This window comes from Macaca fascicularis, chromosome 8 (assembly GCF_037993035.2).
Source record: "Macaca fascicularis isolate 582-1 chromosome 8, T2T-MFA8v1.1".
Taxonomy (NCBI): domain Eukaryota; kingdom Metazoa; phylum Chordata; class Mammalia; order Primates; family Cercopithecidae; genus Macaca; species Macaca fascicularis.
Window position 1 is genome coordinate 36,176,019 of NC_088382.1, and position 19,659 is coordinate 36,195,677.

A 19,659-nucleotide genomic window follows, 5' to 3' on the forward strand; every position below is an offset into this window, starting at 1 on the left:
TCCCAAAGTGCTGGGATTACAGGCATGAGCCACCACGCTTGGCCTTCTAGTTCTTTAAAGTGTCCAAAATGTATATTATAATTCCAAGCATACCAATTTTTTACCTTGAGAGAGATAATTAACTTTTCCTGTGTTTTGCCAGCATTAAGTAGAAATTTGGCTAATTTTTACACTGCTAGCTCTTCAACCAGTCGCTTTGACTTTGGAAATGGTAGATGATGTCTCTGAAGCAGAGAATATAACCATGAACACAGTGGTGTTTTGCAGCAACTTTTAAGTGTCTAAGTCTTTTGATGCTTAACAATAGGGAGCATAGGCCGGGCACTGTGGCTCATGCCTGTAATCCCAGCACTTTGGGAGGCCGAGGCGGGTGGATCGCCTGAGGTCAGGAGTTAGAGACCAGCCTGGCCAACATACTGAAACCCCTTCTCTACTAAAAAATACTAAAAATTAGCTGGGCATGGTGGTGGGTGCTTGTAATCCCAGCTACTGGGGAAGCTGAGGCAGGAGAATCACTTGAACCCGGGAGGCAGAGCCTGCAATGAGCCGAGATTGCGCCACTACACTCCAGCCTGGGCAACAAGAGCGAAACTCAGTCTCAAAAGAGAAAAAAAAGAAAAACAATAGGGAGCATGCTGTGACCATTGAAGGAGCTTCGTACAAACATTCTGAGCGTGTGTTTACTTCATATCCAAAGACAATGCCCTAAATAGTCATTCCCTAGGAATGCAGATCTTTCAGCTTTGGCATTAAATTTCTCTAAATGGAATTTGCTATACAGATAAAGCACAAAACACAGCAAGCTTTGACTGTGAGGACATTTCCTTTGATAAAACACACTCAAAAAAGTCAATGAGAATGATATTATTAGCCCTGTGTTTATATGAGAGCAATGATTTTTCTAATGTGAGGTGAAGATATCCAAACCAATCCACTAGAATATTTTAGTTGAATTTTCAAACTGATGTGCTGCCTTAATCTGACATCTAAATCAAGTGAGGCTGTACACTTCAGGGCACAAATTAGAGGACTGGCACCAGACTACAGAAGTTAGACTGCCGGAGAATCGATACAGGCCATTTAAGCATCAGGACTGCCTATGTTTCATTTTTGACACTGGAGTTTATGCTTATTGAGTGGGGGAGCTTTAACTCTATGGTGGCAATAAACTCATTAGAAAGTGTCAGCTGGGATTATAACACATGTTAAATAAATATCACCAGTGCTGACACACCATCTTCATTAACTCTTTCCGAGGGTATCTGGATATAAAAGGAGACTAAGGGGTTTTGAGTATAGTGGGATTTAAAAACAATTTTTCTCTCCCATAGACTTGCCACAAGTGCTTGAATCCCATTATTGGGAAGGAATGCCTATGAGCAGAGGACTTTTCTTTTTTTCTAGGAACCTGTAACAAAATGATATGCCAGCTAACACTGTTAAGAGGATTAGCTCAATGTGGTCTTGTTAGAATGAAACTCTAATTAGGTATCTGGGAATCCTGTGTTAGACAAACGATCATACTGATCAGTTGTTTTAAGGAAATACGGTCTCTTCAGAGTATGTTCTCCAAAATCACACGAATTTTAAAGGCAACAGATTGACATAACCATTGGCAAGAATGGCGTCAGAGGAAGCAAAATGCTGGGTAGCAGGACCTTGAGACATGCCCTTTATAAAATGTACTTGTGCTTCTTGTAATCAATGGCTTAGTTCTGCCCCCATCTCAAGTTCTCAATCCCAGCCCTGGCTTTCCTGAACTACATCTTTTTGATCCATAAGCGGAACAGGATCACTGCACAGGAAAGCAGTTGCGGCCAGAGATGAGCTTTGTCTGCCACACTGCCTGCGCTAGTGTTGAGCGTTTACTCAGCAGCTGCGTTCCCGCAGAGTCAACTAAGAATTCATCAAAGCTTTGCTTTCAGCTCTTCTCTGGGTCCAAACGAGTATAACTCCCACTTCTGAGTAGAAATTCTTTTTAAATGTGATTGGTTAACTTTTAAATACTTTTGTTGTTGTTGTCGTTGTTGTTTTAGAGGGAGTCTCGCTCTTTCGCCCAGGCTGCAATGCAGTGGCGTGATCTTGGCTCACTGCAACCTCTGCCTCCTGGGTTCAAGCGATTCTCCTGCCTCAGCCCCCTGAGTAGCTGGGATTATAGGTGCGGGCCACCATGCCCGGCTAATTTTTGTATTTTTAGTAAAGACAGGGTTTCACCATGTTGGCCAGGCTGGTCTCAAACTCTTGACCTCAGGTGATCCACCTGCTTCGGCCTCCCAAAGTGCTGAGATTACAGGCATGAGCCACCGCACCCAACCAACTTTTAAATAGCTTTAAACTGTGACCCAAATTACCTTTTGTGTTCCGTCATTACTGGGTGTGGCTCTTCATCTGCCCCTTTCAGGCAGTTATCCTTTCCTACTTTTTTTTTTTTTTTTTGAGTTGGAGTCTCACTTTGTTGTCCAGGCTGGAGTGTAGTGATGCAATCTCAGGTCACTGCAACCTCCATCTCCCAGGTTCCAGCAATTCTCCCTGCCTCAGCATCCTGAGTAGCTGGGATTACAGGCGCTCGCCACCATACCCAGCTAATTTTTTTTGTATTTGTAGTAGAGATGGGGTTTCGCCATGTTGGCCAGGCTGGTCTCAAACTCCTGACCTCAGGTGATCCGCCCACCTCAGTGATCTGCCAACTCCCAAAGTCTCCTGCCTTTAAACAATGTATTTGCTGTGCATTTTCCAAGAATTGATGTTCATTATATATCTCACAACAGAGAACAAAAGAATTTTTATAACTATCATTGGTCCTGTAGACGTCTTCATCTAATTCACACATGTAATGGGTCATAGAATTCTTGCAGGATCCACAGTTTATGGGCCCACCATATCATATATTTCCTAAGACAAATTAGAAAGAGTCATTAGGACCAAGGCAAGTTGTTTAATCACCCAAATAACACTCCTTCAACCAACCCATTGTCAAGAACCTAGGTGTGCCCTGCTGGCCTAGAGAATGCAGATGCTGAGCCCTGGGCTCTCAGTCTTACCATGGAGGAAAAATTTAATGCACTGTTCTGGGAATGGTGCATCTGAAAACTTAGAAATATTTAACTGTCTCCAATAATGAATTGACCTGGAACAATTCCTTATTCAATAAAGTTCTGAGTTTTAGTGAAAAAGAATGAAGCCATCTACTAAAATGTTAATCCATGCAAAGCACTTGGAAGAGAGCCCGGCACGTAGTAAGTGCCTGTACTTATTATTCTCCACTTGACCCCTTAGCAAGACTTCCTCCCCGACCAGTCACTCTCCCATCTTCTCTGGCCTGCTGTCTTCCCAGGAAAGAGGACTTCTGTGCAGGACTACATCACCCAAATTCCCTTGCCAGCCAGGTTCAGTTTGGGACCAGCCAATGGGAGGAAGTGTCAGGGAACCAGTAGGCGAGAGAAGAAAGGATAGGGAACTTCCTTCCTGCCCCCTCCAACTTCTGCCTCCCTCACTAGCAGCAACCCAGCGCCTCCATTGCTGACCTCGACCAACCTCCACCTGTGGTCCTTCCTTTACTGCAGCAATGACACTGTTTTCTTCCTTTGTTTTTCCAACCCCAGGTAAGTTAATGCCTTGCCTCTCTTGCTGGTCCCTGGATGCTTCAACATGCCATTTTTTGGTTCCTTAATGTTGGCCAAGTCTCTGTAAGTAGGTCCTTCACTAAAGACTATTAACTTACAGTCAGTGGTTCTCAACCCTTGCTGCACGTGACCACCAAGGGAGCTTTCGAAAACTACCAGTGCCTGGGCTGGCATTCCCGGAGATTATTGTAACTGGCCGGGGTGGGGTCTGGCCACTGGTGTTGTGTAAGAGCATTGTAAGTAATGAAGCCAGAGTTAAGAGCCACTTATTGAAATCACCTGAGTGAATTCCAGCCTCCTGCCAAACCCCTGACTGATACAGCGCTCAGTGAATGTTACCTGTTGTGGTTGTCATTACAACAACGACTACTGCCACCTTTATTTCTACTGTGCTTATATTAATAGTTTCCCCCAGTTTACAGATAAGGAAATTTACACAGAGGTTAAGTAATTTTCTGAAAATTATATGGATTTTTAAGTTAGAGTTCAGTTTATTTGGCTGAAAGCTCATGTTCTTTATGCTTTTTCTATGATATCCTGCAAAGGTCAGGTCTTCTCGAACTTTAAGGTACATATGAAACACTTGGGGATCCTGTTTAAGTGGAGCTTTTAATGCAGAAGTTCTGAGGCCTGAGATTCTGCTTTTCAGACAGCCTCCCAGGTGTCGCCAATGCTGCTGGTTCAATGACCAGCCTTTGAGTATCAAAGGTGTAAACAATTAGCCACTCTTTTTTTTTTTTTTTTTTTCCAGCCTTCAAAATTTCCTCCCCTATCCTTATCATTTTCACCTGATGATCTTGCATCCTACCTCACGGAAAAAAAGAGGCTTCCAAAGAGATTCTGCCAGACTCACACTGTCACATCTACCCACTTTCCCACGTTTCCTACATACTCTGCCTTCCCACCCATAGCTGTAGATGAAATATTTGTACTCACATCCAGAGCCATTCCATCCAGTGCACCAGATCCCATCTGCTCTTGCTCACCCAAGAGTATTTCTTCATGAATGTGCTCCAGTTTTGCATCATTTTTCCTCCATCCTGAATTGCTTCCATTAACATGCAAATATCATTTTTTTTACTTTTAAAAACGAAAAATTTAGTTTGAATCCATCCCCCCACACCAACTTCCACTCAGTTTTTGTACTTATTTTCAAACAAATTACTCAAGTTTTTTTCACTTGGTCTCCAACTGTGTTTTTCTCACTGTTAGACCCACTCCACCTTAATCAGCCCTCATCAAGGTCATCAATGTGATTCATGTTGCTAAATCTGTTGGGCATTTCCAGTCTTCACCTTTTCATCAGCATTTGGTACTTGTATAATTCCCTCCCCCTTGATACAGTTTCTGTACCTTCGTCTTTAGAACACCACATTCTCTTGTTTTTTCTTCCAGCTCACTAACAACTCCTCTGTCTTTCTCACTGGTTCTTCCTCTTATCTCTAACCTCGTTGGCAAGCTCCAGGGCTCAATCTTTGGTTCTCTTTTCTATGTACATTTACTTTTTTGATGATGTCCTACAGCAGCAGAGCTTTAAATGGCATACATGTGCCAAACTTATGCCTCCATCTCAGATCTTTCCAAACCCATAAATCCAGCATCCTATGCAACATCTCCACTGGAATATCTAATGGACATTTGAAACGTAACATGTTCAAGACTGGACTTCTGATATTCTTTCCTAAATTTATTTCACTTAGTTTTCCCCATCTCGGTTGATACAACTCCATCCATCCGGTTGCTAAGGCCAAAAATCTTGAAGTCATCCTTGACTTACCTCTTTTTTTCATACCTGATGTCCAAGCTAACATGCATTGCTATTGACTTTTCAAAATATATCCAGAATGTCGCACTTCTTACCACCTCTACTAACTACTACTACTACTACTACTACTACTACTATCCTTTACTGAACTCCCTGCTTGGATTTATTGCAATAGTCTCTAAAACGATTTCTTGATTCCATACTTGTTACCTAATGCAGTCTATTTTGAAAAAGCAGATAGAATGACCCTTTTAAAATGTGAGGTGGTTCTTACAACTGCGTTGTTTAATATCCTGTAAAGGTTTTCATTTCACTCAAATAATAAACCAAAGTTTTTATATCAGTTAAAAGTGTCTACATAGCCCAACCCTCTTCTTACCCTTCCCAACTTTACTTGTCTGGCCTCATATCCTGCTAATTTCCTCCTTGATCATTTCTCTCCAGGCATATTGGCTTCCATGATGCTTCTTGGAGTTTCCAGGCATACTTTTTCCTTCTTGCCTTTGTACTGGGTTTCCCTTGTCCCTGGAATGCTGTTCTTAGAGTATCTGTGTGGATAGCTCTTAGATTTCCTTCAAGCTTTTGTTCACATCTCACCTTCTCAGTGAGTCTTATCCTAATTACCCTATTTAAAATTGCAACCGTCCTTTATCCAGTACCTCTCTCTGGCTTCCCTGATTTCCACAACTCTGTTCAATTTTTTAATTTTTTTTTTGCAGTATGCAATCTTCTTATTTATTATGCTTGATACTTATTACCTGGAGTATAAGTTTCAGCAGAACAGGGATGCTTGGTTTTGGTTTTCTAACATTTTTACAGTACCTAAACGAGTGTCTGGCACATAAATTTACTCAATTTGTTGAAAGAAATGAACAGTTGTTTGATGTAGTTTTAAGATGACAGATTATAGAATACACTTAATCAAGAGCCGAGAGTATACGTTTTCTAAGTGTGGTAATGAGACTCAGACATAACACACAAACAATAAAAACAAAAGTTTCACTTCTTTCTAGACCTCGAAAGAGACCTAGACATTTCTTTGAACCTTCTGGCTATTTAAAAGTGGGATCCATTGACATGTGAAAAAAATGTCTAAGTTTTGCCCTTGTCTGATATCTCAAAGTAAACAGCTATTTCCTTTTTTCTGTGCTCTACAGCATTTGCCAGCATTTTATAGTACGAAAAAATGTCTCATGGCATGGGATTTAGGCTATTGACAGACTGTATAGAGGAATCTAGAGATGTTGAGGTGATGTTCAGCGTTTCACTGCCCATAGCTCTTGGGGTAATGTTTTCAAGAAGAATCAATAATTGGAAGCCAACTAAATAGCTTTGTTCCCCTCAAATGCGAACCTGGTTACTTTATCAAGGAAACACATGTTTATTGCGTTCGGGCAGAAAATAATAAGTCAGGCAGGTTTACAAGCCCCCTTTCCATCTTGAAAGCATTTTTGTCAGCTGCTTCATCCTCAGAGAAAATTACCAAATCAAGCCTTGAAAGGTAGATGATTAGTGGGTGTTGCAGGCAGCATCTCATTTCTCTTCTGGGCGGGGATATGGAGATACTATTGGCCTCCCACTTAGGGAAAAACACATTTTTGACAGTAGAGTTGTCCAAGGGCTTTTTGTTGGAGCATAAACACCATGTAACCATATGCTAATGTAGAAAAGCAAAGGAACCTGGCATGAGGCACTTGGGAAAGCTTAGATCATGGTTTACAAACAATGATTGAATAGCTGACACTTATTATGGGGGAGAGAAGAATCTCATGTCTTCTCCCCAAAAGTAATTTGGAACAAGCTGAATGGGGTCACCTGGAAAGCCTCTTCATCCTTTATGATTATCCTAATCTTTCAAAAACCAGTTTCTACACCTCTCAGGAAAATGCAGGGAAGAGCAATGATGGTTATGATAAATGGTGAGAGTCTTTAAAAGTCCAGATCCCAAGTTCAGAGAGCATTCAGTAAGGTACTCCAAACACAGAGGGATACCTGTGAATTTTCTACCTTTCAATCATTGTAGAAAAGATTTGAAAAATACCTGCAGTGACTGTGAGAGACAGAGAGTTGCAAGGTCTTGTGTGCCTTTCAAAGTCAGGAAAAGCCAGGACCAAAGGAGCCTGAAGAATCTTTATCCACACCGGGGTGCAGACATTGGAAACAAGTGGAATGGGAATCCAAGCATGACTTGCAGATTGAATCAATGTGTGTTCTACACACTTGTTATGGTGTTTTTTGTATGAGTATACTACTAGGTAAGGTCTATAGGAATCCTTCAAGCTAGTCTCAGAATTGCATGAGACCCAGCTACTAACAGTCAACTATGCCGCCTGCACCAGCCGTGCTGTCCCGAGTGAGGAGACTCATCCAGTATTCCCTTTACGTGTTGTGTTTAATTATCTGTCATTTCATATGCATAGAGTATCCTTCCCATAACATAGGTAACCACTTGAAGGTGATGGAAAAGCATGGGGTTTGTAGATAGTCCTAGCTTTGTGTTTAGTAGTGCAGGAGAGAAGAAACTGTAGGGGAGAAGAAATCTTTTCTTATCCATCGCGTGTTCATGGCTGAGACTCCCGTAAAGAAAGACAGATTAACAAGAGAAAAGCATACAAATTTAATATAAGTTGTACATGACACAGAAGCCTTCATAAGGAAATGAAGACCTGAATAAACGGATAAACCTGTGTCTTTTTATGCTAAGTCTGATGAAGAAGTGGCCTTGGAAAAGAAGCATGATTAGATAAAGGTGCATGATCTAATGGTAATAAACTTGGGGAAACAGCAAGGCCTGTTTCTCCAGATTCTTCTGTGTGCCTGTATCTTCAGAGATTAGGATATGCCTGTCATCCAGGTGCCTCTGGAAAGAACCTGCTTTGGGAGAGAAGGACCAGGGCAAGATGGGAATGGCCTTCGTTTTTCTGCTGTTTTCTCAAATGGCAAAGTGCCATATATTGGAATGGCATGTCCTGACTCCATCATTAACTGTAAGTAAAGGGCCAGTCATTTAACATCTGAGTCTTATTTTCCTAATTCTATTTGCAAAATGGGAAGTTAATCAAAATAATACCTTCTTTTTTTTTTTTGAGACGGAGTCTCACGCTGTTGCCCAGGCTGGAGTGCAGTGGCGCGATCTCGGCTCACTGCAAGCTCCGCCTCCCGGGTTCCCGCCATTCTCCTGCCTCAGCCTCCTGAGTAGCTGGGACTACAGGCGCCCGCCACCGCGCCCGGCTAATTTTTTGTATTTTTAGTAGAGACGGGGTTTCACTGTGGTCTCGATCTCCTGACCTTGTGATCCGCCCGCCTCGGCCTCCCAAAGTGCTGGGATTACAGGCTTGAGCCACCGCGCCCGGCAAAATAATACCTTCAACACAACGTAAGGATCCAGTGTTGAAGGCAATTGTAAATTCTACAAATGTTAGTTTCCCCAGTGACATGTAACTGTGTGGCTTATGGTATAAGTTAGTTATAGTTTTTCATCTGATTTTCTTGGTCTTTGCTGAACCATCTCAATCATGTGTTCTTAAGAAATTGGGTTCTCAGATTGGGAAGGAGGTCGTGAGAAAATCAGACTGCACCTCTTTACTACAGCCATTGTGTGCCTGTTGCCTCTGCTTATATAAATATTTTACTTTCACGAACTTCTACAAAGTTTGACCAGGGCTACTTGGTACCTTCTTCTCCTCCATACTCCTCTATGCAAATTGATGTCTCTGAATAGCATCAAAAATGGGCATTTCATTTGGTTATTGCCTCGAGAGAAGTACACTTCTATAGATGTTTTAAAGGGCAATAGAATATTTCCATGGGTTTAACACCTTGGGCTTCAATTATATATACATTATTTTTTTTTAAGGTTCTCATTCATGCCCTTAATGACCAACATACTATTTACCACCTGCAGGAGTGATTATATTAGCAGAAGGGACATTAGAGACATTTGTAGAACCCAAAATGATGCCTTTCAGGAAGTACATGCTCTCTCTTCCAGCAGGATGTTGCCACTGCTGTAGTATATATAGAAAAGACATTAGGAAAAGGATGTTAAAAATAGATGAGGCAAAAAATCAAATTACTTCTCCAGCAACCATTACCATAGAACCAACCACAAATTACCGAGGTCAAGGATAGGATATTAAATAGAAGCATACACAGAAAGAGAGGTAAATGAGCAGAAGATATAGGTAAGTGGATACAGGGCAAGATCTTTCTTCTGAACAAGTTTCTTGTCAAGGTCTCACATCTTTTTAATAATTTCTTTTTCTTTTCTGTCTCAGTACTGATTCTTTTAAGAAGGGCAGTAGTAGTTACAAAGTTATAATTATTTGCTGAAGTTTTCTTTCATAAATAGTGCAGAAGACCATATTGGTGATTATAACTCCTTGCCATTAATAAGGAATATACCAATTGATCTTATAAGACCTTTTTTTCTTCCCCCTGGACAGTCCTGTGGTCAGTCCGAACTTGCCATAAATAACTTGTATGGTTTTTGGCCATTTTTCCCAATACAATGTAAAGGGCTTTTTAAAATGTGAGACAGCATTTCTCTCTCTGTCACTCAGGCTGGAACGCAGTGGCACAACCATAGCTCACTGCATTCTCAACCTCCTGGGCTCAAGCGATTCTCCCATCTCAGCCTTCCAGGTAGCTGAGACTACAGGTATACATTACCATGTCTGGCTAATTTTTATATTTTAGGTGTTTCATCATGCTGCCCAAGCTGATCTTGAACTCCTGAGCTCGAGCAATCCACCTACCTCAACTTCCTAAAGTGCTGCGATTTACAGTTGTGAGCCATTGCACCTGACCCATACTTTTAATAATGAACATTGTCCTAGATTCAAAAGAGTCAATAGTGGAATGTTGGCAATCTATAAAGTAACAGTAATAAGTTTATATTTCTGCAGGATTACATTCTAGAGCTCTATAGAGTATCTTACCTAATCTTCCCTCCAAAAGCTGGATACAGTTGATATTAACCATTCTTTTTTTATAGCTGAAAAAACTTGATTAATAGTGGCCTGCCTGAACATCTGAAAGCCCATTCTTTATCTGCCTTCACCTTTCTTTCTTATGTGATAACTTCTTTTTTAGGGAAAAAAATCTATAGAATGGAAAGTTTAATAAAGCAACTTTTTATATCCCATTCTCTCACGTGGGGTCTTTTCAGTCTACCTTTGCTTTTTACACCTGTCACTAGAGTTCCTTTCCATTTTCACCTTTTCCTTTTCAATTTGAGGACAAGGTTAGAAAGAAAGTAGAATAGGACATCTTATGCTGTAGCCATGAATATAATAAGGTATTTGTGAGAGTTAATTAAACTAAAGGGCTTTTGCACAGCAAAAGGAACAGTCAGTGGAGTAAATGGACAACCTACAGAGTGGGAGAGAATCTTCACAATCTATATACCTGACAAAGGACTAATATCCAGAATTTATAACAAACTCAAATCAGTAAAGAAAAATAAGTAAGCCCATCAAAAAGTGGGCTAAGGACATGAATAGACAATTCTCAAAAGAAGATATGCAAATGGCCAACAAACATGAAAAAATGCTCAACATCACTAATGATCAGGGAAATGCAAATCAAAACCACAATGCAATGTCACCTTACTCCTGCAAGAATGGCCATCATCAAAAAATCAAAAAACAGTAGATGTTGCCATGGATGCAATGAACAGGGAACGCTTCTACACTGCTTATGGGAATGTAAACTAGTACAGCCACTATGGAAAACAGGGTAGAGATTCCTTACAGAACTAAAAGAACTACCACTTGATCCAGTAATTTGACTAGTGGGTATCTACCCTAAGGAAAAGAAGTCATTACTGGAAAAAGATAGTTGCACATGCATGGTTATAGCGGCACAATTCACAATTGCAAAATCATGGAACCAACCCAATCAATGAGTAGATAAACTATGGGGGGTGTGTGTGTGTATATATATACACACATATATACACATATATACATATATGCACATATGTATACATATATACACATATACACATATATGCTGGAATACTATGCAGCTATAAAAAGGAATTAACAGCATTTGCAGTGACCTGGATGAGATTGGATGAGACTACTATTCTAAGTGAAGTAATTCAGGAATGGAAAACCAAGCATCAGATGTTCTCACTGATATGTGGGAGCTAAGTTATGAGGACTGAAAGGCATAAAAATGATACAATGGACTTTGGGGACTTGGGGGGAAGGGTGGAAGCAGGGGTGAGGAATAAAAGACTACAAATATGGTGCAGTGTATACTGCTCAGGTGATGGGTGCACCAAAATCTCACAAATCACCACTAAAGAACTTATGTAACCAAATACCACCTGTACCCCAATAACTTATGGGGAAAAATCCTCTTAGAAAAGATATTTATTGGATTTTGTAAATCTGGGGAAAAAAAACCCCAGTTTTTAAGGAAAATTAACACTACCAATTTTAGCTAAAGAGAACATACAAAACTGGTATACAAAATTGGTATATATTAAATATACCAATAAATGTGATAGGATGGGAAAATTTTAAAAAATATTGTTCAAAATTACTGCTGTTTAGACTTACAGATGAACTCTTTCAGTCTTTGGAGGATGGATAACAGAATATACATAGTGTCTTAAAATACAGGGAAAAAAATAGAAGTGTGATGTTAATACTTGACCAAGTATCACACAAAAGGAAACTTCAGGCAAATCTAACTGGAGAACATCGATGCAACTGACCAAAGCCAGCAGCAATGTGGAAGTTTTAAACAGTTTAACTTTTATGTGAATACCCAAGTTATAACAGCAAAAAGGTTTATTATAAAGCTTTTTATAACTCTAACTTCATAGAGTTGATCTATTATGTAGCCAATTTTTATGGACCAGGGGTTTACTTTGATGATTAAGACAATATGAAGGAGAGGATCCTAGATCACAATTGCCATCACATAGTAGAGAAATAATAATAATAATAAATCATGATTCAAACCGAAAAAGTAGTTGCCAATGGATCAAAGCTTTTCACAGTTTGCCGTATAATTCTTAGGTTAAACTGACCCAGAAGCCTACAAAAGAAAGCATAGGGATAGTTTGTCTGGTTAGTCAGCAAAACTTAGTAGTCCACCATCTCTAGCACAATAATTGTTCACTTTGGGAAGCTTTCATTTGTGAGTTATTTTCACTCATTGGACGCCTTGGTGTCCATTCTGCAGTTGCCACTGGGGACACTGTGGCAGGGGTTTTCCTTCACATTGTTGTTCGCAAAATGAAGGACTGCCAACTTGCTTGAGAATGAGATTGAAAAAGATATACATTTTTTTTTTCTCCTGTAATGTACCATCCAAGTTATTTGGCTTCATAAGACAGTGGGGACTGTTCGCTCTTTCTTTAATTTCTGGGCAAGGCAGTTTAACCCAGGATTGAACAAAATTAAACCATAAAATATTAAATTACAGGGCTGTTCGGTACAATTAATAGGTGAAGATGCTCTCTGATTCTCTAACATGGAAACAGCATGGCAGATTTCTAAATCTTTGTTATGGAACTTGTTCTTCAAAGAGTACAACTGTTCAATGAAATATATTTTGGGAAACCCTAGACATATTCAAGTAAAAGTTAAGAACAGTAGAAGCATGTGGGATATCTCTATTTTTAATCATTATTTCTGAAGGGCTGGTACAAGACAACAAAATAAGGAATTTAATGATTCGATGTTTTAAAAAAGAAGATACCATTTTCATTTGAAGACTGTGATTTTTCTCTTATAAAATGCAAAAGAATTAACTAAAACACTATCAAAATTTATTTTAGAAAATGCAAAAGAAGATTACTAAAACATACAACCTGTCCTAAAAAAGGTTACAAAGTAAAATAAAAACCTTAAAGCTCCCTTTCTGACCTTCAGATGAGTGCTTGTTTTAAAAGAGAATAATGCAAAAATCAACTTTTGATTTAGTGAGAATTCTTGTTGAAAATTTCATAAATGATTTTTCTGGTGTTCATATACCCACTTGGTGGACTCTGTCCTATTAGGGATTTAAGTCTGCCAAGTTCAACATCCTACTTTTTATTAAAAATCTCTCTTTGTGGCTAAAAATAAATGCTTCTTAGACTTCTTCATTTTCATCACCAGCACTAGCAATGGTTTATTTCTCCCATAAGAGCCATTTTTCAAAAATATATGAAGTTTTTATCACTTAAGAGCAGTTACTGCTCATGAAAGAGAAAGAAGAACAGAGCTAAGGTGAGCTACTTACAGGATAAGAAGCAGCCAGCTCACCGTTCATGAGTAGTGGTATTGGGACAGGCCTCTACATATCAGGCCATTAGTTTGTACAATTAAAATCCATGCCACCACAAAACTACTCATCACTCTGTTGCATGAACCTTTGAGGTTGCCTCCAAAGAATACAAACTGTGTTATTAAGTCCCTGAATGCCAAGAGTCTACTGAACTACAAATAAATACAATAATAATACTTATCACCAAGAAGGTTAGGTTTACTATTTTTGTATAGCCTTAAAAAACATTTTGCTCTAGGTCACCTAGGATTAACTCATTTTAGCTAAAAATATCACACAGCATGTATTGTTTTTGCTACCTGTTAAAAAGTGTGTGTAATATCTGAATGTGAGAGATTATGTACTCTAATAATGTAACATAAGTGCATTCAGCAATGAATAATGCATGGGCATCTCCAAAATAATAGTGTGTGGCAGATTATAGATCATCTAACATTAAATAATTCATCTGCTTTACTGCTCTTACATCATAGGGTTATGAGTCTCACTTAACACATTAGGAAGCATAGACACTAAAAAGTTAACTGGCCTTTTTAGGACTTTATGGGAAATGGTTGGAGAGGAGAATGGAAGATAAAAAATTTTAAGCTTCAAGCCATTTCCTCTGTTTTGGTTTTCTGATTAAAAAATTTTCTAATTTTAGCTGATTGAATATTCTTGACATACTATTGAGATATATTTAAAGCAGAAGCAATATGCAGACTTATATACAGAAGAATGTAGCAAATCATTTAAGGTCAGCCGAAGTGCCTGAAGTTGCATGTAATTATTACATGGGGAAAGACAATCTCCTTTAGCCTTGGAGATCTTAACTGAGACCCAAAATACTGAAGCAAACCACTCATTGGAATTGAGTGCTTCGTTTATATGGGAGGCAATTCAGAGCAAGTAGAATGAAGCCAATAGAAGGTGTTAATAATCAGCCTGTCACTGTAAGTCATTAGTTGCCAGGCCCACTGATAACTGCTCTACCCAAAGCTAAGAAAGGTTAGATATGTATTTACTAATTCCTATTTTTCACTGTTGAAGATGCTCATGGAGCTTCCGTGCCCTGCTCCTCCCTGCCTGTCCTATTTGAGCTTAACATGTTCCAGTGGCTGGAAATTGCTCTCAGTCAGAGTGACGTGTAGATGAGAAACTTAGTTTGATACATGAACCTGCAGGTGTATATGGGAATAGTGAAAGCAGAGAGGATGTACGTGGTCAGCAAAGGCTTCAGCTACAATTCACCTCTGGTACTACCCACATTCACTCCTGTCCCAAGTTGAGTTAAATTTGTCCGATTAGAAATTCTTCAAAGTCATGGCCAGACAAAACTAATTTTTGAAAGACTCGGAAAAATGGTTAAAGTGATCATCTGTAGCCTACTGCTGCAGCTAGTTTCAAGATCATTATTTATATTGATCATCTTCCTCTGTGATGCTTTCTAGATTCTTCTCACTCTCAGCTGCTGTAGGCTTTTGCCAGGGAGGTAATTTGTAATCTCATCTCTGAAAATGTTCCCCCATTTTTTCGTTTCAACCTTTGTCAAACTTAGTTACTGCAACTACCCATCAATGGCTATTACTGGGAATTGAGCACCAAGACACATTCCTATTAAATCCTGATTTTTTTCCCTTGCCCTCATTATATAGCAGCAACAATATCTTCTCATGATAGTCAGATACTTCAGTCAGTATTGTTATTTCTTTCTTTACCTCTTGGTCTAGTTCTAAGGGACTAGGTGGTACCAGTAGCTTTGGGTTTAGTGAAACCCATATTCTGTCCCCCTGGTATAAAACTTCCTTTCCAGCAATAGAACTTACAATCCACCAGGGCCTGATGTAAAGATAGTACAAATTTCCCAAATGGGCCACTGAAAATGATGGTAAGAATAGCCACTTCTTACCTAATCCTTTGTTCATGATCTCATTCTCTATCTATAATCAACATAAACCATATAACACTTATCGATTCAAAGTGTATTCTCTATTTTGAAGGATAGCACCCTTACTCATGCTGTCATACCCAAGTTGGATGGCTATAAAAAGCCATCTCAACATTATCAGTGAGACCAGCAGCTGTGAGTGCTGCTGTTTATGGTAGAATCAGTGAACCCCACAATCTGTACTTCCAATGTCACCACAGTGTGTATCCTTTGAGTCTGAGGCAATATTACATTGGTAAATCAGATATTTTGAAACTTTGGATAGTTGTGCTAGCCATTCCCCTTTTCTCAAACCCATCGTAACTTGAATATATCATAAGTTGAAAATGCTTTCAATATAATAACTTACAGAATATCATAGTATTGCCCAGCCTATCTTAAACATGCTCAGAACACATACATTAGTTGACAGTTGGGCAAAATCATCTAACCTAAGCCTATTTTCTAATGGAGTGTTGAATATCTCATGTAATTTATTGAATACTGTACTGAATGTGGAAAATAGAATGGTTGTATTGGGTACTCACCATTAATGTACATAGCTGAAAGCACACTGGGTCTGAAGAATGTTTGAAGAATTGGACTACAATCAATTGCTGGATGATGGGGAGGCTACAGCAACAGGGTTATTAATTTCTCTCTCTTCTGATGAAGCTCAAGAATAGCTGGTAGAAGGCATTGGTGCATGGGCACTTGATGGTTTAGCAGGCATAGTGTTAGTCAAGAAGACATCGAGTATTGTTTACCCTCATGAGTGGCTGGCTGCCTGGGAGCTGTAGCTCACTGCTACCACTGGCCAACATCAAGAGAAAGTATCATACTGCACATGCTAGCTCTGGAAAGGATCAGAATTCAAATTTCTAAGTACGATTTGCACTGAATGTATGTTCCTTTCGTACCATGGTAAAGTTGAAAAATTAAAAGTTCATCTATCATAGGTAAAAAATAAATAAATAATGGCCATTCCACTTGGGGTGAGATGATATCTCATTGTGGTTTTTATTTGTATTTCTCTGAGGCTCAGTGATATTGAGCATTTTTAAATACAGCTGTTGGCCATTTGTATGTCTTCTTTTGAGAAATGTTCATTCATGACCTTAGCCTACTTTTAAATGGAATTTTTTTTTTGTTGAGTTGTTTGAGTTCCTTGTATTTTCTGGATATTAGACCCCTGCTGGATGCATAGTTTGCAAATGTTTTCTGCCATTTAACAGGCTGTCTCTTCAGTTTCGATTGTTTCCTATGTTGTGCAGAAGTATTTTAGTTTAATATAGTCTCATTTATCTATTTCTGATTTTTTGTTTTCTGTGCTTTTGAGGTCTAATCCATAAAATATTTGCTTAGACCAACGTCCTGAGGCATTTCCCGTATGTTTTCTTCTAGTGGTTTTATAGTTTTCGGTCTTACATTTAAGTCTTTAATCCATCGTGAGTTGATTTTTGTATATGGTGAGAGACAGAAATCCAATTTCATTATTCTGCATATGGATATCCAGTTTTTCCAGCACCATTTATTGAAAACAGAGTTCTTTTCCTAGTATGTTCTTGTCTTTGTAAAAAAAAAAAAAAAATTAGTTGGCTGTAAATACATGGATTTATTTTGGGGTTCTCTATTCCATTGGTTTATGTATCTGGTTTTATACCAATTACGTGCTGTTGTAATTGTTACTATACAAAATTGTTACTATAATTTTGTAGTGTATTTTGATATCAGGTAGTATAATGCCTCCAACTTTGTTCTTTGTGCTGAAGATAGCTTTGGCTATTCGGGCTCTTTGTTTCCATGAGAATTTTTGGATTGTTTTTCCTATTTCTGTGAAAAATGACATTGGTATTTCAATAGGGCCTGCACTGAATCTGTAGATTGCTTTAGGTAGAATGGTAATTTCCATTTGTATCCTCTTCAACGTCTTTCTTCAGTGCTTTGTAGTTTTTCTTGTAGCGGTCTTTCACCTTCTTGGTTAAATTTATTCCTAGGTATTTTATTTTGGTAGCTACTGTAAATGGAATTACCTTCTTGATGTCTTTCTCAAATAGTTCATTATTGGTGTTATAAATACTACTGATTTTTGTAAGTTGATTTTGTGTCCTGCAACTTTACTAAACTTTTTTTCTTTTTATCAGTTCTAAGTTTTTTGGTGGGGTCTTTAGGTTTTCTAGATATGGGATCATGCCATCTGCAAAGAGGGACAATTTGACATCATCTTTCCAATTTGGATGCCATTTATTTAGGTGTTTTATTTATTTATTTATTTAGCCTGATTTCTCTGCCTAGGATTACCAGTACTATATTGATTAGGAGTGGTGAAAGTGGACATCCTTGCCTTGTTCTAGCCCTTAGAAGAAAACCTTTTCTGCTTTTCCCCATTTAGTATGATGTTAGCTGTGAGTTTATCATATAAGGCCTTTATTATATTGAGGTATGTTCCATCTGTGCCTCATTTATTGAGAGTTTTCATCATTAAAGACTTAAATTTTATCTAATGCTTTTTTTGTATCTATTGAGATGACAGGGTTCTTGTCCTTCATTATGTTGATGTGATGTTTTACATTTATTGATGTGCATATGTTGAACTATCCTTACATCTCTGGCAAAAATCCCACTTAATCATAGTGTATTAGCTGTTTGATGTGCTGTTGGATTTGTTTTGCTAGTATTTTGTTGATATGTTCATGTGTCATGTATGTTCATCAAAGATATCGATTTGTGTCTTATTGTTGCATCCTTGTCTTGTGTTAATATCAGGTTAATGCTGGCCTCATAGAATTAATTAGAGAGAATTTTCTGTGCTTTGATTTTTTGAAATAGTTTGAAGAGAATTGGTGTTAGTTTTTTTGTGAATTTGGTGGAATTCTGCAGTGAAGCCATCTGGTCCTGACTTTTTTTTGTTGGCAGGCATTTTATTATTGAGTCAGTTTCATCATTAGTCTGTTCAGGTTTACTGTTTCTTCTTGATTCTATCTTGGTAGGTGTATGTATCCAGAAATTTGTCTGTTTCTTCTGAGTTTTCAAGTTTGTTAGTGTATAATTGTTCATAATATACTCTGATCCTTTATATTTCTGTGGTATCACTTATATGTCTCTATTTTTATTTCTGATTTTATTTGGATTTTCTTTTTTCTTGGTTGGTGTAGCTAGTAGTTTATCAACTTTTGCTTTTTTCCCAAAAAGCCAGCTCTTTGTTTCATTGACTCCTTGTAATTTTTTTTAGTCCCTCTTTTGTTTAGTTCTGCTCTGATCTTTATTATTTCTTTTCTTCTATTAACTTTGGGTTTGGTTTGATTTTGTATTTTTTTTAAATTTTTTGAGACTTGTTTTGTGTCCCAGCATACGGTCTATCCTGGAAAACATCCCATTTGCTGGTCAGAAGAATTTGTATTTTATAGCTATTATATAAAATGTTCTATAAATATCTGTTAGCTCCATTCGGTCTACAGTACGATTTAAATCCTATGCTTTTCTGTTAATTTGCTGTCTAGATTATCTTTTTAATGCTGAGAGTGGAGTATTGACGTCCCCAATTATTATTGTATTGGAGACTATATCTCCCTTTAGATCTAGTGATATTTGCTTTATATATCTGGGTCCTCCAGTACTGAGTGCATATATGTTTAGAATTGTTTTATCCTCTTGCTGAATTGATCTCTTTATTATATAATGACCTTCTTTGCCTCTTTTTACTGTTTTTGACTTAAAGTCTGTTTTAATTGACATAAGTAAGCTACTCCTGCTTGTTTTTGGTTTCTGATTTCATGGAATATCTGAATATCTTTTTCCATACCTTTACTTTCAGCCTATACGTCTTTAAAGGTGAGATGAGTATCTTGTAGGCAGCACCTAATGGGGTCATTTTTTAAAATCTATTCAGCCAGTCTATATCTTTTAAGAGAAAAGTTTAATCTATTTACTTTCAAAGTTGTTATTGATACTGGAGGCTTGGTTACTCATGTCATTTTATTTATTGATTTCTGGTTGGTTTGTATATTCTTTGTTCCTTTCTTTCTCACTGTTTATCAGTGTGCTTTGGTGGTTTTCTGTAGTGATAACATTTG

The 19,659-nt window shown here is 38.3% G+C and overlaps 1 long non-coding RNA gene across 5 annotated transcripts in view; it reads left to right on the forward strand.

The window, feature by feature from the left end:
- The first annotated feature begins 3,467 nt into the window (after nucleotides 1-3,467).
- LOC107130592 (uncharacterized) overlaps nucleotides 3,468-19,659 on the forward strand; it is a 130,779-nt gene continuing 114,587 nt past the window's right edge. For all 5 annotated transcript variants that reach the window (XR_010577239.2, XR_001492900.4, XR_010577240.2 and 2 more), the window contains exon 1: nucleotides 3,468-3,602. This is a non-coding gene — a long non-coding RNA (uncharacterized lncRNA). The remainder of the gene's footprint in view (nucleotides 3,603-19,659) is intronic.